General features: G+C 42.1%; 1 protein-coding gene across 1 annotated transcript in view; it reads left to right on the forward strand.

The window, feature by feature from the left end:
- The first annotated feature begins 2,872 nt into the window (after positions 1 to 2,872).
- Positions 2,873 to 23,406, forward strand: part of DGKB (diacylglycerol kinase beta) — a 905,602-nt gene continuing 885,068 nt past the window's right edge. The window contains exons 1-2 of the mRNA XM_082259056.1: positions 2,873 to 3,096; positions 3,216 to 3,296. The gene's annotated coding sequence lies outside the window, so the exon portion shown is untranslated. The remainder of the gene's footprint in view (positions 3,097 to 3,215; positions 3,297 to 23,406) is intronic.

Below are 23,406 nucleotides of genomic sequence, written 5' to 3' on the forward strand. Positions count from 1 at the left end.
AGGAGAATGCTAGGAATGTGATTGGAGTGACTAGGGGGTCCATAGTCCAATCATTAGTGAATACGCCCCCCAGTATATAAGATAGACCCCGCCAAATTCCTAGCATTGTTATACAGGACATGGAAGAGAGTGGAAGCAGTTCTGTTAATTTTACTTTAAAAGTGTCATTTAGCATTTATTAGTGTGAGGAAAGGGATATCTAGTGTAGTTAGAGTGCTCCTTTACAATTTAGTTAGCTTCAAAAATTTAGTTTCTGTAGGGAAAGTGTGAAGTGTCAGGGTGACCGTAATGTAGTGTAGGGTTAACTTACTGCTATGGCAGGGTGACCAAACCCTTCCATATCAGGGTGACCGTAATGTAGTGTAGGATGAACTGACAGTGACTGCTATGGCAGGGTGACCAAACCCTTCCATAGCAGGGTGACCGCTATAGAGAAAAGCTAGTTTCTCTCAAGTCACTTTCGCTGCAGTAATATGGCTTCGCCGCCGCCAGCATTCTTTTTGGCTGCAGGCGTTGCTAGTGATTTTTTGAGCACATGTTTGGAGTCAGACATGACATCTGAACATGTGTATAGGGGGTATATATACACACCCATGTCTGTATATATACACCTAGACATATATAGGTGTGAAAGGAGCAGAAAAAACTACTTGCGCTAATGAAATAATTAACACCAATATAGTTACGCTCCTATCACACCTATATATGTCTAGGTGTGTATATACATATAAGTATGTGTGTATATACACCACTATACACAAGTTCAGATGTTTGCCTGCCTCCAAAGAACCCAAAAAAATGCCCAAAAAAACGCTAGCGTCAAAAAAAAAAAAATGCCCAGGTGTGTTGTTGCAGGCATTTTTTGGGGGTTTTTGGAGGCAGGCAAAACATCTGAACTTGTGTATATGGGTATATATACCACTATACACAAGTTCAGATGTTTTTCCTGACTCCAAAGAACCCAAAAAATGCCCAAAAAAACGCTTGCTACTAAACCGGCAATGTGTGAAAAGCGAGAAGCCAACAACCTTTGTTCTAAGTTACAAAATACAAACGATCTTTTTTTTTATGGTTCTGGACATGCTACAGAGCTGAAACTTCACAGGTACACTTTTTAGACCCCCCAGATACTAAATCAATTTTTTTTTTTTTTTTTTTTTTTTTTTTTTTTTTAATTTTTTCAATAATTGGCTCTCTATCAAAAATGACAATTTTTAAGAACTTTTTTTGTGTGATTAATAGTCCCTAGGTACTAGTCCCTAAATGACCCTAGGTACTTTTTAGGGGCATTTATTGGGTTTTGGGGCTTCAAAATGGTGTTTTTTGATTACCGAAGTTCGGGTTCCATTGATTTCAATGGGGCTCTGAAATCCGGGCCGAACTTTCGGGAAGTTCGGATGTTCTGGCCGAACCGAACTTTTGAAAAGTTCGATCATCCCTAGTGAGGAGTACAAAGACAAGTGTATCTTGTCAACAGTCAAGCATGGTGGTGGGAGTGTCATGGTCTGGGGCTGCATGAGTGCTGCCGGCACTGGGGAGCTACAGTTCATTGAGGAAACCATGAATGCCAACATGTACTGTGATATACTGAAGCAGAACATGATCCCTTCCATTCAGGGACTGGGCCACAGGGCAGTATTCCAACATAACGACCCCAAACACACCTCCAAGATGACTGCCTTGCAAAATAAGCTGAGGGTAAAGGTGATGGACTGGCCAAGCATGTCTCCAGACCTAAACCCTATTGAGCATCTGTGGGACATCCTCAAATGGAAGGTGGAGGAGCGCAAGGTCTCTAACATCCACCAGCTCTGTGATGTCGTCATGGAGGAGTGGAAGAGGACTCCAGTGGCAACCTGTGAAGCTCTGGTGAACTCCATGCCCAAGAGAGTTAAGGCAGTGTTGGAAAATAATGGTGGTCACACAAAATATTGACACTTTGGGCCCAATTTGGACATTGTCACTTAGGGGTGTACTCACTTTTGTTGCCAGCGGTTTAGACATTAATGGCTGTATGTTGAGTTATTTTGAGGGGACAGCAAATTTACACTGTTATACAAGCTGTACACTCACTACTTTACATTGTAGCAAAGTGTCATTTCTTAAGTGCCGGTTCACATTTGTGCGATATGGGAACGCTGCGAATATGCAGCGTAATCCCGCATCGCATCCGCACCGCTGGCAGATCACACTGCCATATGCCATACACAGGGGGTGTCAATTAAAAGTTAACGACACCCCCAGTTGCGATCGCATATCGCAGTGCGATCTGTAAGTTCGCACAGAATCGGATCGCACTAGTGTGAACCACTATGTGATCCGATTCTGCTGCGGATAAAAAAAAGCCTCATGTGCGAGTTTATTATGGATGCGGTGCGAATTCAGCCATACAAAGTGTATGGCTGAAATTTGCACCGCACATGAGATCGCATGTAATTTAGGAGCAGTGCGCTCCGAATTGCATGCGATCTCCGCGATCGCACTAATGTGAACCGGAGCTCAGTGTTGTCACATGAAAAGATATAATAAAATATTTACAAAAATGTAAGGGGTGTACTCACTTTTGTGAGATTCTGTATATATATATATATATAATATCTTTCGTACGATAATAATATACATATATACTCTACTAAGGAATGCCACTTACTGCATCATTTAAGGCGAGGGGCAGGGGAATCCCCCGAGGCGTACAGACACACATACACGCACACACACACAGCTCGGGCTCTGTGACATCACATCAGTGTTGCTGAAGCTGCGAAAGGCTGCAGGATCTCATAGGGAGGGCAGCCCAACAACTCCCCCCCCCTCCCCACACTCCCTCCTCCTCCTCCCCTGGACCACCGCTTCCATCCACTCCATACAGAAAACACAGCCATGGAAGGGAGCTGCTGGAGGATGGGGGGAGATAAACAAGGCAATCAATTGTAATGAATGCTCAATTAAATCCGCTAGATGGAGCAAGCTGCAATCCAGTTTGATTTCATTAGTGTGCCAAGCTAGGAAGCGAGAAGGAGAGAGAGAAAAAAAAATAAAAAAAAGGATGCTCGCGTCTGAACGGCGTAATTAGCAGCGAAAAGAAAATTGCGAGAGGTAAAAAAAAAAAAAAAAAACAGTCTGTGGCTGTCTGCATCCTTGCTGCTGAGCCTGACATCTCAATGTAAGCTGTCTCTTTATTTTTTCTTTCCCTGGGAAACTGGTCGTCGGTCCAGGAAGGCAACCAAGGCGAGCGTCTTTGCGCTTTAATGAGATCCAACGCCACAGTCGTCGGACCCGGTCGCTGACAGCTACAGGTAAGTGGCTTTGCGCCTGCCAGCACATATTTGGTGTTGCAGAGATGTGGGACTGTGTTTTATTTAGCGTCTCGTCTAGTCGCGAAGCCTCCTACAGCGTGGTACAGTTTGGATGGCAGATGTGCAGTCAGTGCAATTTTTTTTTTTTAATGATTATTTTGTAGCAATTATTATTGTTTTGTATCTTTTTTTTTAATGCAACTACTGCAGCTATGGCTTTGCAGTCCTCCAGATTATGCTTAGCGCACAGATTTTTGCTAGCGAACGAAGTGCAGCAAGGGTTAAGTCAAGCCCCAGGCAAATCCGGCAGGAAATTCATATGTAAAAGTATTTAATTGACAGCTGGTAGGGACTAGGCGCTATCCATCACGCAGGATTGACGAGGACGTCGTGCATTTAGCAGTGCAGCTGTGCCGAGCCGCTGGACGCTGCGATACTTTTACGTACATTAGAGGCACAGAGAAGACTCCGTTATCTTCATATTATTATTTTTTTTCCCCCATTTTTTTTTTTATTCCTTTAAGCCGCTGTAGTCTGTCGCTGCTCATTTCACAGCTTGTCAGGCTGGGATGGAGATAAGACGCAGGAACCGAGCCGGTAGTCATGGTGGTTTGAAAACAAACAGCGTCCATGGGATTTGTCTTTGGCTAAATTGGTCCTTGCAAAGCATGGGATTTCTGTTTTAAGGAAAACACAAGATAAAAATAATAAGATAAAAAAGTAGGATGGAGAGCCCTGTCATTTTTATTTATTTATTTTTTTCATTGGTGCGTGTTTGTGTTGATACATGGCGACGAGTTTTGCAGGTGTTTTGGAGGATCTGGTCTCCGGCTGCTCTAACTGACATGCACATGTCATGGAAATAAGCGACGGCTTAGAGGTAATCGAATTTATACAGATGAACACAGAAAAGGTCCAAATAAATATATGGGCTCATTTAGCAATTTACTATTTTTATTTTTTTTTTCTAAGAAATGTATAGAGGGCAGGGAAACATCAATTACATATTAGGGAAAGATGTTTTTACAGAGAAGGAACGTATTCTTTACAGTCAGAGTGGTTAAGAAAAAAACTTGTCCCTTTAATCACCCACTTTACCTTGTTTTTAGGGTTGATGATATCATCAGGAGCAGGCTAACTCTTCCAGGTCCTAGCAGCCAGCCCCTGATGGTGCTCCTCTGCGCACCTGAGATGGGGAAAAGGAGAGGGACATCATTCTTGGAAAATGTATCCCCCCCCCCAAAAAAAAAAATGTAATTGTTTGCTTGGTTGAGCTGCAACAGCTCCTGAGCCCCTGATGGTGCTCCTCTGCGCATGCGCAGTGTCTCCTACTTGGTTCCAAAGCCACCTGAGATGGGGAAAAGGAGAGGGACATCATTCTTGGAGAATGTACCCCCCCCCCAAAAAAAAAAAAATTTATTGTTTGCTGGGTGGAGGTGAAACAGCTCCTGAGCCCCTGATGGTGCTCCTCTGCTCATTTACAGCTTCTCCTACTTGGTTCCAAAGCCACCTGAGATGGGGAAAAGTAGAGGGACATCATTCTTGGAAAATGTATCCCCCCCCCAAAAAAATGTAATTGTTTGCTGGGTTGAGGTGAAACAGCTCCTGAGCCCCTGATGGTGCTCCTCTGCTCATTTACAGCTTCTCCTACTTGGTTCCAAAGCCACCTGAGATGGGGAAAAGGAGAGGGACATCATTCTTGGAAAATGTATACCCCCCCCCAAAAACAAAATAAAAATAAAAAGGTAATTGTTTGCTGTGTTGAGCTGCAACAGCTCCTGAGCCCCTGATGGTGCTCCTCTGCGCATTTACAGTGTCTCCTACTTGGTTACAAAGCCACCTGAGATGGGGAAAAGGAGAGGGACATAATTCTTGGAAAATGTATCCCCCCCCCCAAAAAAAAAAATGTAACTGTTTGCTGGGTTGAGCTGAAACAGCTCCTGAGCCCCTGATGGTGCTCCTCTGCGCATTTACAGTGTTTCCTACTTGGTTCCAAAGCCACCTGAGATGGGGAAAAGGAGAGGGACATCATTCTTGGAAAATGTATACCCCCCCCCCCCCAAAAAATAAAAATAAAAAGGTAATTGTTTGCTGGGTTGAGCTGCAAAAGCTCCTGAGCCCCTGGTGGTGCTCCTCTGCACATGCACAGTGTCTCCTACTTGGTTCCAAAGCCACCTGAGATGGGGAAAAGGAGAGGGATATCATTCTTAGAGAATGTATCCCCCCCCCCCCAAACAAAAATTTAATTGTTTGCTGGGTTGAGGTGAAACCGCTCCTGAGCCCCTGATGGTGCTCCTCTGCGCATTTACAGTGTTTCCTACTTGGTTCCAAAGCCACCTGAGATGGGGAAAAGGAGAGGGACATCATTCTTGGAAATTGTATCCCCCCCCCAAAAAAAAAATTTAATTGTTTGCTGGGTTGAGGTGAAACAGCTCCTGAGCCCCTGATGGTGCTCCTCTGCACATTTACAGTGTTTCCTACTTGGTTCCAAAGCCACCTGAGATGGGGAAAAGGAGGGGGACATCATTCTTGGAAAATGTACAGTATTCCCCCCAAAATGTTATTGTTTGCTGGGTTGAGCTGAAACAACATTCTCACCAGCCCAGTGAATCAGTTTTCCATAGTGGTGCCATCTTCTTGGCTGGCATCATCAGGGGCAGGTTGGAGTCCAGAGTCTCCAGCATAGTTCCATAGCCACCTGGGATGGGCAACTTGGGTATCTTGATAGACTTCAAAAGGGAAGGGGGGGGGGGTCATCATACTTGAAAAAAAAAAAAAATGATCTAAGGACTGTGCAGAGGTCAGGGAAACATCAATTACATATTAGGGAAAGATTCTTTACAGTCGGCCCCCCCTTACTAGTTTTGCTGGGTTGAGCTCAAATAACATTCTCACCTGCCCAGTGAAACAGTGTTGTCCAGTGGCACCATCATGTTTGACGGTATCATCAGGGGCAGACTAACTTTTCCAGCTCCTAGCAGCCAGCCCCCGATGGTGCTCCTCTGCGCATGTGCAGTGTCTCCTACTTGGTTCCAAAGCCACCTGAGATGGGTGACATGGGTATCCCAGGAGACTTCAAAAGGGAAAAAGAGGGGGACATCATTCTTTGAAAATGTATTACCCCCCCCCCCCCTCAAAAATGTAATTGTTTGCTGGGTTGAGCTGAAACAACATTCTCACCAGTCCAGTGAATCAGTTTTGTCCAGTGGTGTCGTCTTCTTTGCTGGGTTGAGCTCAAATAACATTCTCACCTGCCCAGTGAACCAGTGTTGTCCAGTGGCACCATCATGTTTGACGGTATCATCAGGGACAGACTAACTTTTCCAGGTCCTAGCAGCCAGCCCCCAATGGTGCTCCTCTGCGCATGTGCAGTGTCTCCTACTTGGTTCCAAAGCCACCTGAGATGGGTGACATGGGTATCCCAGGAGACTTCAAAAAGGGAAAAAGAGGGGGACATCATTCTTTGAAAATGTATCCCCCCCCCCTCAAAAATTTTATTGTTTTCTGGGTTGAGCTGAAACAACATTCTCACCAGTCCAGTGAATCAGTTTTGTGGTGTCATCTTCTTTGCTGGCATTATCAGGGCCAGGCTGGATGTATGAGTCTCCAGCATAGCTCCATAGCCATCTGAGATGGGCAACATGGGTATCTCAATAGACTTCAAAAGGGAGGGGGGGGTCATCGTACTTGGATGGGGCTCCTCTGTGCATGGGCAGTGTCTCCTACTTTGTTCCAAAGCCACCTGAGATGGGTGACATGGGTATCCCAGGAGATTTCAAAAGGGGAAAAGGAGGGGGGGCATCATTCTTGGAAAATGTACCCCCCCCCCCCCCAAAAAAAAAATGTTTTGTGTGTTGGGTTGAGCTGAAAAAACATTCTCACCAGGCCAGTGAATCAGTTTTTTCCAGTGGTGCCATCTTCTTTGCTGGCATCATCAGGGCCAGGCTGGAGGCCGGAGCCTCCAGTATAGTTCCATAGCCATCTGAGATGGACAACATGGATATCTTGATAGACTTCAAAAGGGAAGGGGGGGGGTCATCATACCTGGAAAATTTATTTTTTATCTAAGGACTGTACAGAGGACAGGGAAACATTATTTACATATTAGGGGAAGATTCTTTACAGTCAGCCCCCCCCCCCCTTACCTTGTTTGCTGGGTTGACATTCTCTCCTGCCCAGTGTAACAGTGTTGTCCAGTGGCACCATCTTGTTTGACGGTATCATCAGGGGCAGGCTAACTCTTCAGGTCCTATCAGCCAGCCCCCAATGGTGCTCCTCTGCGCATGTGCAGTGTATCCAGCATAGTTCCATAGCCATCTGAGATAGGCAACACGGGTATCTCGAGAGACTTTATAAGAAAAATGTGGGGGGGGGGGTTCGTCATACATGGAAAATGTTTAATTTATGCTTAAACTCAGTGTATAATACTATATGATAGCATGGGGAGGGGGTGTATCCTTTTCTCAGGAGATTACATATGAGATTGGTTTCCCAGACCCCATTTATGTCCATGGTCATGGCCACCAACTTGGTATATCAAGATCTTTGGTGTTTATTATCTAAGCTTGGCAGACTTTTTGAAGCCCTATATGAGATGGGCATCCAAGAACCTCTTTGTGTCCATGGCCACAAACTTGCTCTATCAAGATCTTTGGTGATTATGAAATAAGCTTAGCAGACTTTTTGAAGCCCTATATGAGATGCAACTCCTTTGTGTCCATATCCACAAACTTGCTCTATCAAGATCGTTGGTGCTTATTATATAAACTTGGCAGACTTTTTGAAGCCCTATATGAGATGGGCATCCAAGAACCCATTTGTGTCCATGGCCACAAAATTACTCTATCAAGATCTTTGGTGATTATTAAATAAGCTTAGCAGACTTCTTGAAGCCCTATATGAGATGGAACTTCTTTGTGTCCATATCCATAAACTTTTTCTCTATCAAGATCATTGGTGATTAATATATAAGCTTGGATAACTTTTTGAAGCCCTATATGAGATGGGCATCCAAGAACCCCTTTGTATCCATGGCCACAAACTTGCTTTATCAAGATCTTTGGTGATTATTATATAAGCCTGTCAGACTTATTGAAGCCTTGTATGAGACTAGCATCACAGGACCCCTTTTATGTCCTCTGGAGGATCTATCTGGATAGGAGTGAGCACCTGGTTTATTGCATGACTGGATGGATATTTTGTATCAATTGCTCTATCAAGATCTTTGGTGATTTATATAAGCTTAGCAGACTTATTGAAGCCTTGGATGAGAATGCTATCCCAGAACCTCTTCTGTGTCAATATATCCATGGTGATCAACTTGGTGTCTCATGATCTTTGGTTATTTTTATATGAGCTTGGAAGACTTATTGAAGCCTTATATTAGACTAGCATCCCAGGACCCCTTTTATGTCCTCTAGGGCAGGGCTTCCCAAACTTTTTTGGGCCGAGACCCACTTCTGAATACAGTTATTTTTCGGGACCCACTTGCTTGTAATTGAATATTCTAAAGCGCTACGGAATTTGTTGGCACTATATAAATGCAAATAATAATAATAATGCATATTTTAAAGGGAGGGGGATGTTAAATTAAAAATATCAATCAATTTATTTTTGAATACACTTAATATTTAAATAAATATAAGGCTATATGGCACTCACCCTCCTTCCTCCCCCAGCGGTCCACAGTGAAGGTGAAGCCCCTGTTTGCCCTCTCCAGGGTCCAGCACACCTAACCCAGAGTCTCCATGATGAGGAGCTCTATGCTGGTCTTGGTTTCCTGGCTCTTCTCCTTCAGATCCTCTACTGGGGTCACAGAAGCTGCCATGAACTCCTGACACTGCCGGGCCACCTGGTCCTCCTATGACACCGAGGCTGCTGTCTCTGTCCGCTATAGCTGAGAAAATCCCGCCGCCAGTCTAGCCACCACAGCTGCTGCCAGCAGGACCAAGGAGCTGGGTCTGCACCCCATGAACATATCCTACATAACAGCCCACATACTTACTCGCTGATGCAAGTATCCTCCTCGTGGGAAATGCAGACCAGCCTCCATAAACTGCGTGGGCGGGTCCTGAATCCATTGCGATTTGACTGCACTGGCTCTCTAATTTGCACGGGCTTGCACAGCACAATTTAAGCAGGCCCGCTCTCAGTGATTTCCGCTTCATTGAGACCCACTCAAATGCAGCTCGCGACCCACCAGTGGGTCCCGACCCACAGTTTGGGAACTCCTGCTCTAGGGGATATATCTGGATAGGAGTGAGCACCTGGTTTATTGCATGATTGGATGGATATTTTGTATCACTTTTATCACGAAGCAAGCCTATGATCTGGAAAATGTGTTGATAGTTATCTTCATCTCACTGCAGGAATATGCTCTAACTGAATGGAAATAACCTGTTTTGCATTAATTGTAAGGATATCTTGGCTTGTTGATTAGTGGATGCTGGAGGTTATATATAGATGTATAAATGTGATACATTGTAACATTTGATACATTAAATTGTATGAACTTTTGATCTGATCTTAATATTTATAAATAATGATATATCTTTTTTTTGTATGGTAAACTCTATGATATGTACACTGTGTGTTGGCTTGGCATGTAAAAAGTTCTTTATACATGTAGGAAATGTATATGGAATGCCAAAAACTGTGTCAGTATTCTTATAATGAGCGAACTGTGGGGTTAAGGAGACTAAAGCCTTTTACTTACTATCAGATTATCGGACGAATTTCCGTCCGTTTTTTGTTGCATGCTAGTCTCATATCGAAAATGAAGAGGATACTTTTATAAGAAAATTCTCGTACGACAGAATTCAACTTCAGAAGAGATGTAATGTATTGAATTATCTCAAAAACTATAGAACAAATGAGCTAGAGGACTAGTATGGTACAGCATGAACTGACAAAATGCTATATAAAGTACAAAAATGTATTGATTATACATATAAAAATCCTCATACAGGGTCAGACATAACAATGTACACAATTCCAATTAGGAAACAGTCGATAACGTTGAAAAACACAGAATATTCCTCTTAAGTTGATTGGGTATTCATTGTAAGTATCTCCCCCATCAGGGGTCCCCGTAAAAGGGGTATCTCCAATCTTACTCTACATATTTCGCATTTTTAACCGCTTCGTCAGGAGTATAGCTCAAGAGGAGAGTAGAATCTGCAAAAAAAATGATAAACCCAACAATAATATACAAATAATGTATTTCATCAACACAAAATGATGGCGGTAAGTCCCCATCCTGGGGAGGTGAACGGGACAGATTGGAGCCCTCTATATTCCCCCATAAGGTATCCGGGTTACCCCAAGCCACACATTTGGACTACTGGCAATAGATATTATTGACCCTTTCCTTGTTAAGTGGGCTATATCTATTCTATTGAACCATGGATTACATCCATTACACTTCCATGAGACCATATTGTAACCGGAATCAATGTCTATGATTCCTAGTCATTCCAGATGGCTCCTGGCTCCTCTGACCTCACCTCCCTTGTTTTTGTGTATGTATATCCATTACAAGCATTGTACAGAGTGATGAACTTAAAACTCCAGACGAAGCAATTTTGCAAAACATGTCGAGTGTTCTAGCTCAAGTGACTTCACTAACTACATGTACCTGTGATGACCACATCGCCAGATCCCATCGAAGGACAGCCATACTCATGATGGCCTTCCTATGTGGACTCCATCGCAGATAACTATGCAATAATATTTCTACCTATGCATGTAATCGTACTGCATTGACACTATATTGATTGCCAATCACTGAATTGTTGGCGTTTTGCCGCCCTACAGGTGTTGTTCCTGTTTTTTTTTTTTTAAATGTATCATAATAAAATGTTTACTTTTATCATATTTTTGTGCCGATAAAGTCCATGTTGTTTCACTGCTCTATTCAATTTAAGATTTAAGGATGTGGCACTCTCCTACTATTTAACTTGCACCCCGAGAACCGCATCTGGTAGTGCAATCTTTTTAATCTAAAATTCACTGTAAGTATCTCCCCCATCAGGGGTCCCTGAAGAAGGGGTATCTCCTATCTTACTCTACATGTTTCACCTTTTTAACCGCTTCGTCAGGAGTATAACTCAAGAGGAAAGTAGAATCTTCAAAAAAAATTATAACTCCAACAATAATATACGAATAATGTATTTCATCAACACAAAAAGCAAAATAATGTCAAACCAAGTGTAAATGTGGAATAAATGAACAAAATAAAATGTATTAAAAAATGTAAGCCCAGACAGTAATCCAGAGATCCCACCACCCAAAAATGTGTTGAATTGTTTATGTATTCTTTGGTTTCGGAGCATGCCCAGTCTTGCTCTTACGATTTTTTTCCAGACAAAAACTGTACTAATTAAACGAAAATTGGACGTTGTGTTCACGTACCATAAAAATTTTATAGCCCGCACATCCAGTTTTTGTCATACGAAAATTCATAATCAGCCGTCGAAAGCACCATACTAATGATCCGAAAATTGTCAGATCGTTCGTCGTACTAAATTTTACTTCCACTTTTCTTATCATGTGTACAAGCCTTAAGGCCCCTTTCACACTTGTGTGATCTAAAAGTTGCGCGATTTTGCTGCAATTTCGACTGGATTTGAAGCAATGCCTGTGTAATGAACCTCAAAACGCATCAAAGTTGGACCAAAGTAGTGCAGGGACTGCTTTGAAGTCGTTGAGACTTGAAGTCGCACATATACAGTATGAACGGTACTCATTGGAAATCATGGAGTACAACTTGCAAAGTCATGCGACTTTGCAGGTCCCAAGTCGCAGTACAAGTCGCACAAGTGAGAAAGGGGCCTACATTAGACACAGTTCTGTGGAATAGGAGGGAGGTATGTTTTTTTTTTTTTTTTTTTGAGGTATGTTTTACCTTCCTTGCTGGAAATTTTGGGAACTGATGAACTTCATGGTCAATTGTCCTTCAACAAAATCAACTTTGTATCTATATAGAGCAGGGGTCTTCAAACGCTGGCCCTCCAGTTGTTCAGGAACTACAATTCTCATTATGTCTAGTCATGTCTGTGAATGTCAGAGTTTTACAATGTCTCATGGGATGTGTAGTTCTGCAACAGCTGGAGGGGCGTAGTTTGAGGATCCCTGATATAGAGGCTCACTGAACAAGGCAATGCAAAACTATGGGAAGGAACCAATCAGAAACTATTTTCATTGTTCTGCTGATTCCTGAGATATAACAGGTGAATTATGTTTGCATTTTCTACATCATCGTTGTCATTCATACTGATGCCATTCATTGATTGCTTTCTACAGGGAGATGATAATGCTATATAATACTACAGTATATAAAAAAAAAGTAACTTGACTGTATGTTTGAATTTTGATACTTCAATAAAGCTCTTTTGGTGCCAGAAAAAAAAAGATCTTGACATTGTATACAAGCTGATAGATACAACAAGATGGTCATGTTTTGAGAAGCAGTTGGCTATATTAAAAGATTTGCGTTTCTGCATTCATGTTTCTTAGCCCAGAAAATCATCCTGAAATCGGAAAATATTATATAATTATTATTATACAGGATTTATATAGCGCCAACAATCTGCGCATCGCTTTTCAACATGACGGCAGACAGTGCGGTTACAATACAATTTAATACAGGCGGAATCAGAGGGCCCTGCCCATTAGAGCTTACAATCTAAGAATTTGTATATCTGTGCATACAGCATTAAAAAATGTTAAAGTCTGAATGTGATCCCATTTGACCATAAACAGGTAGGGGATACCGAAAGCGGGCATTTTGGTGCAACCTTGTACTTGTCCTATTCCTGGCCTCACAATTGGCCAGGTAGGTATGTTATCATAGCTATAGCATGTAACATGTGGTAATATTCAAATAATAGAAATAATAGAAAGTCAGCACCCAGGTGTACTATGTACTTCTTTATTACATACCCATACAGATAGAAAGGGATCCACTGAAAAAAAAAAATGCTAATGTGTTTCCACCCTTATGGCCTTAGTCGTAGCCCAGACTAAGACCCATAAGGGTGGAAACGGGTCAGAAATTGTTTGTGTACTGGATCCTTTTATATCCACAAGGGTATGTAAGAAAGAAAATTTTATGTGCATCGTACACCTGGGTGCCGACCTTCTATTATTTGGATGTTTCTGCAGACAGCTTGTCCGGCTGTGGTCTTGGAGCAGTGGTAGTCTGAAACACTCCACATGAAGCATAGGGGTTGGAGCACCACACTTTTATTTTAAGGACAAGACCAAATAATAGGTGGTTCCATGTTTTTTTAATTGTATGTGGTGGTCAATTTGTTTTGGGGCTAAGGTGTTTCCACCCTTATGGCCTTAGTCGTAGCACAGACTTAGACCTGTACGGGTGGAAACATGTCAGCGTTTGTTTATGTACTGGATCCTTTTCTATCCACAAGGGTATGTAGGAATGAAGATTTTATGTGCATCATACACATGGGTTCCTACCTTCTATTGTTTGGATGTTTCTGCAGACAGCTTGTCCGGCTGCGGTCTTGGAACAAGGGAAGTCTGAAACACTCCACATGAAGCATAGGGGTTGGGGCACCACACTTTTATTTTAAGGACAAGACCAAGTAATAGGTGGATCCATGTTATTTAATTGTATGTGGCGGTCAATATTTTATGGGGCTAACGTGTTTCCACCCTTATGGCCTTAGTCTTAGCACAGACTAAGACCTGTAAGGGTGGAAACACGTCAGCATTTGTTTGTGTACTGGATCTTTTTATATCCACAAGGGTATGTAAGAAAGAAGATTTTATGTGCATCGTACAACTGGGTGCCGACCTTCTATTATTTGGATGTTTCTGCAGACAGCTTGTCTGGCTGCAGTCTTGGAACAAGGGGAATCTGAAACACTCCACATGAAGCATAGGGGTTGGGTCACCGCACTTTAATTTTAAGGACAAGACCGGGTAATAGGTGGGTCCAAGTTTTTTAATTGTATGTGGCGGTCAATATTTTTTTCCAAAACGGTGTTCAATATTTTATGGGGCCCATTCACACCATATCAGTCATAACGCCTAGACAAGGCAATTTGTCCTACCTGTTTAGACCACATCACTGTGTTACAATTTTTCACCATAGTGAGACTCAGTACACCACATTTCAAAATAAAAAAATAAAATAAAGAAAAACAAGTAGAGTGAGTAACTGAAGCTTACAACATAAGATAAATGTCTCATAGTTTGAAGACTATCTCATAAAGGTTTTGCGATATTGTTATTCAAAGCTTTAAGGCATGGGTGTCCAACCTGCGGCTCTCCACCTGTTGCTGAACTACAGGACCCATAAGGCATTGCAAGGAAAGTCCCATGAGACATTACAAGGCTGACAGTTGCAAGCATGACTCCTAAAGGCAGAGTCATGATGGGATTTGCAGTTCCGCAACGGCTGGAGGGCCGCAGGTTGGACACCCATGCTTTAAGGCTTATGGGTGTATCATGGTTGGACCTGTAGGATTATCCCAAGGAGGACCTTTTTCCACCTTTAATGTTTGTTCTCCATGTTTGGCTCTGGTGCCTATATATCGGTCATCAAGGCCAACCTGCCTTATTAGTGATGTCCTGATTATGCTTCCCTCTCTCTACCTCCTCCCTTTACTCCCCCATCCCTTTTGTTCCTTATGTACTGAAATTGTTGAATGATTCGAGCATGGCAAGGATTGTTTGCCACTCAATTTAGTACTGTATGCAGAATTTTTTTTTTTCATGAAAAACGATTGAAACAGAAAAACAAATAAATAGGGTGATGCACCATTTATGAGGCATTGATTGATTATGATGATTGATATTCATGATGATGATTATTATTGATATTGATGATGATGATGATGATTGATATTGATGATGATGATGATGTTGGTTCCATCGTGTTCACTGTGCACACCAGCAGTCAACGCATAACGTGGCTACTGGCATTCACAAACCTCTACAGTACACTGCTTCGAGTGATAGGGCTTCATAGGTGCACTACTCTGGCCTGTTAAAGCATATGTTAACCTAAACTTTATTTTTCAGCATGTTTGGCATCATATGTCTCGGTGAACAATTTTCTTAAGTCTAAGTTTATTTAAAAAAAAAAAAAAAATATATATATATATATATATATATATATATATCACCACAATATATATATATATATCGGCACAAGGGATGTTATCCCTATCAGTATGATGTGTCCCTTGTGCTGCTTTCTCCTGATTTAATATAAATCTTCCTCATCCGACCCCACACCACCCCAGCTCCACCACTGTAACCTTTCCGGTGTGGCAAGGGGTCAGTAGAGCGGAGGGACCTATAACCGGCACTCATCAAAAGTGCCCGACTATGCCTGCCCTCTCTGCCCAGCTTCTCCATTCATAGAAGCTGTACCATGGCTTCTATAATTAAAACAGGATCTATAAATGGAGGGGGTTGGACCTTTCATCCACTCATCCTCCATTCATAGATCCTGTAGATCCATAGACCTTTGCGACCCTGATAGTTCCACCACTGGTGTCAGTATTTTTTTCATTTTTATTATCTTATTTTGTATTTTTTTTTACAATCCTATTTTATTTTTTTATTTTTTTTTACACTGATTTTTTTTTTTGTTATTTTTTACAATTTTTTAGGAGCCGCGTTGGGGGGCTTTTGTGAAGTATCAGGTTTCACTTTTGATGACACAGCCCTCAATCTCTGCAGCCTCAGCAGCATGTATGCTATTCTTGTATGTACATTTCTTCTAAATACTTGAATTATGCTTACTTTCGATCTAGTGAAATTTGTTCACGAAACGCGTTGATTTCTCTACAGGCAATTCTATTATTTCAAGCTTATATATGCAATCAACTGTTTTACGACCGTATCTATTCTTCTATTTTTGTATTCTATCAATATTTCATTACCATGATAATATTGTATTACCTTGTACCATTGTTATGGTCTTACCTGTATTTATATCTGTATCATCCATGTTTATCCCCATGTTATGGGTTACAACATCGGTTTTACAATTATTAGTTTATGGATCTTTACTATTGGTCTATAGACTTTAAATAAATCTACCATTTTACCATTACTCATTTCTTTTCTTTCTATGCAGTTTCATTACTATACAGTAGCTGGTCACAGCTCATATAAAGTCCCAATGTTATGTTTGTCCTTCTGCTTCATTGCATTTAGGGATGGAGACTCTGTTGGCCATGAGTCTCGTATAAAGTCCCAAACTTCCTCCCCCATGTTTCTTTTTTTTTTGTGCTTTTTAATAAATGTTTCTCTGTTTAACCCCTTATTAACCCTTATTTTACTCTAACCAGGCTAAATTAACTCCTCATTCTCCTCCATTTAATTATTATTTTCCTGCTGATTTTTTTATTTTTTCATTTCTACAGATGCATCTCCAAAAATTTGGATATCATCAAGTTTATGTTTTTTTTTTTTTAGTAATTCAATTCAAAAAGTAAAACTCATATATATATATATATATATATATATATATATATATATATATATATTTTTTTTTTTTAATTAATATATTTAATATAGATGCGTTACACACATGATTATGGCTTACAGCTAGTGAAACCCGAAAATTCAGTACCTCAGAAAATTTGAACATCGCATAAGACCAATAATAAAAAAAAATATTTTTAATACAGAAATGCTGGCTTACTGAAAAGTCTGTCCATGTACAGTTTAGTATGCACTCAATACTTGGTCGGGGCTCCTTTTGCATAAATTACTGCATCCATGCGGCGTGGCATGGAGGCGATCAGCCTGTGGCACTGCTGAGGTGTCATGGAAGCCCAGGTTGTTTTAATAGCGGCCTTCAGCTCATCTGCATTGTTGGGTCTGGTGTCTCTCATCTTCCTCTTGACAATTCCCCACAGATTCTCTAAGGGGTTTAGGTCAGGCAAGTTTGCTGGCTGATCAAGCACAGTGATACCATGATCATTAACCACTTCTGGACAGGAAAGATTCGCCCCCTTAACGACCAGGCCATTTTTTGCGATGCCGCAAAGCGTTACTTTAACTGAAAATTGCGTGGTTGTGCGACGCTGTACCCAAATAAAATTGATGTCCTTTTTTCCCACAAATAGAGCTTTCTTTCTTTCTTTCTGTGCGATTTTATATTTTTCGCGCTATAAACAAAAAAAAAGCGACAATTCTGGAAAAAAAGAAACAATATTTTTTACTTTCTGCTATATAACATTCCCTCAAAAAAAAAAATGTCAAAAATCAAATTTTTTCATCATTTTAGGCCAATTTGTATTCTGCTACATATTTTTGGTAAAAAAAAAATCCTAATAAGTGTATATTGACTGGTTTGCGTAAAAGTTATCACATCTACAAACTAGTGAAATGATTTATGTCAATTTTATATATTTATTTATTTTTTACTAGTAATGGCGGCGATCAGCAATTTTTAGCAGGACTGCGACATTGCGGCGGACAGATTGGACCACTAACTGACATTTTTGACACTTTTGGGGGGACCAGTGACATTACTACACTAATCAGTGCTAAAAATATGCACTTTTACTGTAATAATAAAAGAAGAGTATAGTCTAGCACTTGCAATTGTGTACACCTCCATCCCTAAATTTTGCAAAGACAAGGCGGGACTTTATATGAGGTTGTCACAATAGTCATAAAGAGTCAAAGAGTAAATTTATTAGTAGAGTAAAAGCATACAATGAATATTTATGCATAGCCATAAGCATAATTACAAGACATGTACAGCATATAAGATACATTGACAAAATAACAGCATAGCAGCAAATTGCACATGGTGGCAACATTACAGCATCCGTGCAGCATAGCAATGGATATATCTGTATTGGAAACTCAACGCGTTTCGTGGGTCTATGCGCCCACTCATCAGGAGTATATAAGTAGATCTGTCTACTAATAAATTTACCCTTTGACTCTTTATGACTATTGGGGCTGTTACTGTAATAATGACACTGGCAGGGAAGGGGTTAACCCAGAGGCGATCAAAGCGTTAAGCGTGTGCCTAGGGGGTGTTTTCTAACTGTGTGGGGGATGAGCTTATTGGATCAACACAGGGACCTGTGTCCTTAAATAGGAGGATCACAGGAGCCCTGTGATAACTGACACAACAGCAGACTGCCATTCTGTCTTCCCAGGGTGATCGTGGGGGGGGGGGGGGGGGGGGCCCACCGGCCCACCGGCCCTGCAGGTCTGCTTCCCCTCTCGTAAATCGACCCGAGGAGCAACGTATGGGTACGGCGATTTGCGCAGCCGAGCCAGTCTACTGCAGTATATCTGTGGCGGGCGGTCGGTTGTTAAACACAGTGACAAGGTCATCCAGCGCCCAGGGCAAAGATGCCAAACTGTGCCCCCCCCTTCCCTTAGGGTTAGGGTCAAGGCGCCCCATCCCTGCAATAAACCATTGAGCCCAGGGCAGTCGACCCTCCTGCCCACCCCTTGTCCCGGCTCTGGTTAAACACCCCTGTTAAGTGGTTTTATCTCATACATGTAAAGTGATACATTCTGCTGGAGAGCTTGTGCTGTGAAAAACAACAGACTTACTGGCTGGATCCCCAGGTGACAATAGAAGAAAGAAAGCCTAAAAAAAAAAGAAAAATAATGCAGACGTCACATCTAAGAATTGGGAAGCTGCAATATAATAAAGGTTCGCTTTTGGGTTTTATGCTGCCTTAAGGACTCTTACTCGGATTGGTGAGTTTTTGGTGAATTTCCTGAGCAAGTGTATTGGGTAGACGCTGCAGAGGGAAAATATCAATTAATATTTCATAGTAAAATCTGTTGGTAAACAGGCATGGAAAAAGGAAATTTTGTGATGAGCTGTAATGATCGGAGTGTTGCTTTAGATACTCTGGTACAACGGGGGCCTACTTATTAAAATACGAGAAAAGCAAACAGGAATAAAAGTGGAGCAAAACAGATGACATGACATAAAAATCGGATCCATGTCAGACATTTGTGAACGCAGCAGAGAACTGCAAGGGCACCGGGACTTACATGATTGAGTCATTCCTGAGCCGGCATCTCAGGCCAGAAAGTAGATCCTGATCCTGAATGATGTCTAAATAAATATGGCGCCGTTCTTCGGGAGAGAAAAGCAGGTGAAGACATTGACGGGGGTGTAATGTGATCTCTGTGAGAGGTAATAAATAGATTACACGTTACTTAGCATGCATGCACTAGCTTGACTTTGGCCTTTGGGTCCAACTACATTTTTGTGACGCCACTTGCCGACCGCCGCAAGTACATATACTGCCGCGGTCAGCCCCCCCTGGGCAAAGTGACGTATCGGTACGTCACTCGCCCGCGAGCCAATAGGGGGCGCTCTACCACCCCCGCTCGTTCACGGCCATCCCAGCACGAGTGACCGGCGGCTCCGATGTCCGCTGGCCACTCGCGATCTCCCGCTGGAGAGGGAGAAAGGCAGACGGCTGATGTAAACAAAGCCGCCTGTCATTCTCCCTGGTGTAACTGCAGAGATCATACGATCCTGCTATGTAGGATCGTATGTCTCTGTGGTTACATCAAAAGCCACGCCCCTTTACAGTTAGAATCACGCCCCTAGGGACTCACTTAACCCCTTGGATCTCTAATAAAGTTAACCCCTTCCCTGCCAGTGTCATTTTTTACAGTAACAGTGCATTTTTATAGCACTGATTACTGTAGTAATGTCACTGGTACTCCCAAAAGTGTAAAAAATGTCACTCAGGGGTCCGATCTGTCCGCCGCACAGTCGCAGTCCCGCAAAAAAAATCGCAGATCGCCGCCATTACTCGTTAAAAAACAAAAAAAATAAAAATGACATAAATGTTTGCCTTAGTTAGTAAACACAATAACTTTTGCGCAAACCAATCAAAATACGCTTATTGCGATTTTTTTCACCAAAAATATGTAGCAGAAATCAAATTGGCCCAAAATGTTAAAAAAAGTTTGATTTTTACATTTTTTTTTGGGGGGGGGGGGGGAATTTCATATAAAAAAAAATGTGAAAAATATTGTTATTTTTTCAAAATTGTCACTCTTTTTTTGTTTTAGCGCAAAAAGTAAAAATCGCACAGGTGATCTAATACCACCAAAAGAAAGCTCTGTATGTGGGGAAAAAAGGACGTCAATTTAGTTTGGGTACAGCGTCGCATGACCGCGCAATTGTCCGTTAAAATAAGGCCAAATCACAAAATAGGGCCTGGTCTTTGTGCAGCCAAATCTTCAGGGGCTAAAGTGCTTAATATTGATTGGACCCTGGGCAAACATATTCTTGGGCCCTCTTGAATCCACTTATCAACTATTTGTGGGCAGTGGGGGCTCAAGGGACTGCTGCTTTGGGCCCCACAACAAAGACTGGGCCCAGGGCAGCTGCCCATTTTGCTCTGTGTTAAAGATAGCCCTGCCGCCGGTCCCATGGATCGGCATCGCCGCTGCCTAGTCGGGGCAGGAGCTCGCTCCCCACCTCAGCAGTCTCTGAAGTAAGGGGGCGCTGTGTGTGGGCTCTTTGATGTAAGGGGGCTCTGCGTGGGGGGTCTTTGATGTAAGGGGGCGCTGTGTGGGGGGGTCTTTGATGTAAGGTGGCGCTGTGTGGGGGGGTTTTTGATGTAAGGGGGCTCTGCGTGGGGGCTCTATGATGTAAGGGGGCTCTGTGTGGGGGCTCTATGATGTAAGGGGGCTCTGTGTGGGGGCTCTATGATGTAAGGGGGGCCTCTGTGAGGGTCTCTGATGTAAGGGGGCTCTCTGATGTAAGGGGGGGCTCAGTGGGGGGTCTCCGATGTAAGGGGGGCCTCTGTGGGGGGTTTCTGATGTAAGGGGGGCTCCGTGGGGGGGTCTCTAATGTAAGGGGGGCTAAGTTATTAGTGATCATAAAAAAGAAGAGTCAAATGAAGTGCATAAAAAGTGCAAGAAAATGTGCAGGGCGCTGGGGGGGGGGGGGGGCGGGGCGCCACAGGATTAGCTCGCTCAGGGCGCCTGAACACCTAAGGCCGGCCCTGCCCAGCACCACTCCCGTGACCAACTTACCCTTACGTCAATTCACACAGCCAAGCCAGCCTGCCGCAGTTAAACTGCGGTGGGCGGTCAGCAAGGGATTAAACGATTGTCGTTCGCTAGGCTATCCTACGAAAAAAGATTTCATGTTTGTCCCTTTGGATTTCGTTGGACGAGATGTCGTGATTGGCTGTCGAAAGCTGTGTACTAACAATCAGATTATCGTGCGATCGATGTAAAAGCGATTATTCGTACGATTATCCGATCGTGTGTACGAGGCACAAGTCATATGTGGATAGGATCCAACTGGAATTGGCTGAGGGCTGCCCAACACTTTATTGATGAAACCTGAATATCTGTCATCCTGAGACAAGGAATAATCTCCTGATCAATGAATGTAATGGGTGAAATGTGTAACTAGGGCAGGCAAGGGCAAGATATTGATTAACTGCGCTAAATGCATAATAATAATAATTCATTGCACCCCAGTGTGTGTGCAATCACCAGGGCAGATAAGATGTACGCGGGGGGTCACTGCTGGGATACATCCATTGGCTAGAATACTAAACTGGAGAAATAAGCAGCATAGCAGAGCTCTGAGCAAAATAAAGGTCAGGTGCTAAATGCTACCACTCCTGACCTCCTTCTAAAAAAAAAATACTAGTTTCCTGGCTTCACTACTTTCTGAATTACTGACTCAGAGCAAGCATGCAGATCTAATTTTTTTTCTCCCCATTCAGTTGCAGTTCACATTGGTGCGATGCGGGAACCCTGCGAATCCATTGAAGGTTCCCGCATCGCACCCGACTCGCAGGCAGTTCACACTGCCATATGCAAACCGCTGGGAGTGTCAATACAAAGTTAACTCGACTGCAATCCAATTCCTGTCTGAACTGACATTTCAACCTGCGATATGCAAACTAATCTGGGGATGTCTTTAAGTTTGTATTAGAAAGCAAAAAGGGGGGCCAATTCGCTACCAATGGAGTATGGAGAGAAGTAAATCACAATAGAGTGCAATAATAAAGCAGAAGAATAAAGCTGCCAATTTTAGTAGTGTCACCACCAGTGTTGGGGTAGTTACTCAAAAAATGTAACTAGTTACTAGTTTCTTCTGTAAATTGTAACAAGATTACTTTACTAGTTACTGCATTTGAAAAGTAACTTCACTACTTATTACTTTACTTTCCTCTTTCTTAATTGAGCGTGTAGAAGAAGATACATGACACTCTTTCTGCATAGAGTTTATTGTATAAACACAAGCTTTGGGAAACATGAGAACAAAACCCGAAAAAACAGAATAAAACATAAAGTGCAACAAAAAGTCATAAACTTCATCCCTCTCTATTCTTCGAAATACCGATTGTATCACACGGCTTGGGTAACGCAGGAAAGCGCGTTCCTATAGCCTAGTAAAGTAGTGTAGTTACCTCCTATAGCCTAGTAAAGTAGTGTAGTTACCTCCTATAGCCTAGTAAAGTAGTGTAGTTACCTCCTATAGCCTAGTAAAGTAGTGTAGTTACCTCCTATAGCCTAGTAAAGTAGTGTAGTTATCTCCTATAGCCTAGTAAAGTAGTGTAGTTACCTCCTATAGCCTAGTAAAGTAGTGTAGTTACCAATATTAGTATTGTAACTAGTTACGTTATCGTTACCAAAAAAAGTAATGTAGGTACTGTAATCCGTTACTTTGTAACTCGTTACCCCCAACACTGATAGTATAATCTCGTTACAATTTACAGAAGTAACTAGTAACTAGCAGAGTTGTATAAAGTACTCGAAACCCATACTTGAGTAAAAGTACAAGTGCTCAATCAAAAAGTGACTTGAGTAGAAGTAGTAAAGTATTCAACATTTTTTGTACTTAAGTATTGCAAGTATTTTTTTTGAAAATGTTGCTACTCAAGTCCTGAAAGTAAAAGTACCAGTAGTTTTGAAAAAAAAATTGCCTCTCAAGTACTGAAAGTAAAAGTACAAGTACTGTGTTATGTAGTTATTAAAGAAAGACGTCAAAAAGTTTGAACATCATATTGTTTTTTATTATTTCAAATGCAGCTTTTATTTATACATACAGTAGCATTTATTTTCGTATGTGCTGATAATACACATGTTT

This window comes from Pelophylax lessonae, assembly GCF_965119305.1.
Source record: "Pelophylax lessonae genome assembly, chromosome: 5".
NCBI classification, from domain to species: Eukaryota; Metazoa; Chordata; class Amphibia; order Anura; family Ranidae; genus Pelophylax; species Pelophylax lessonae.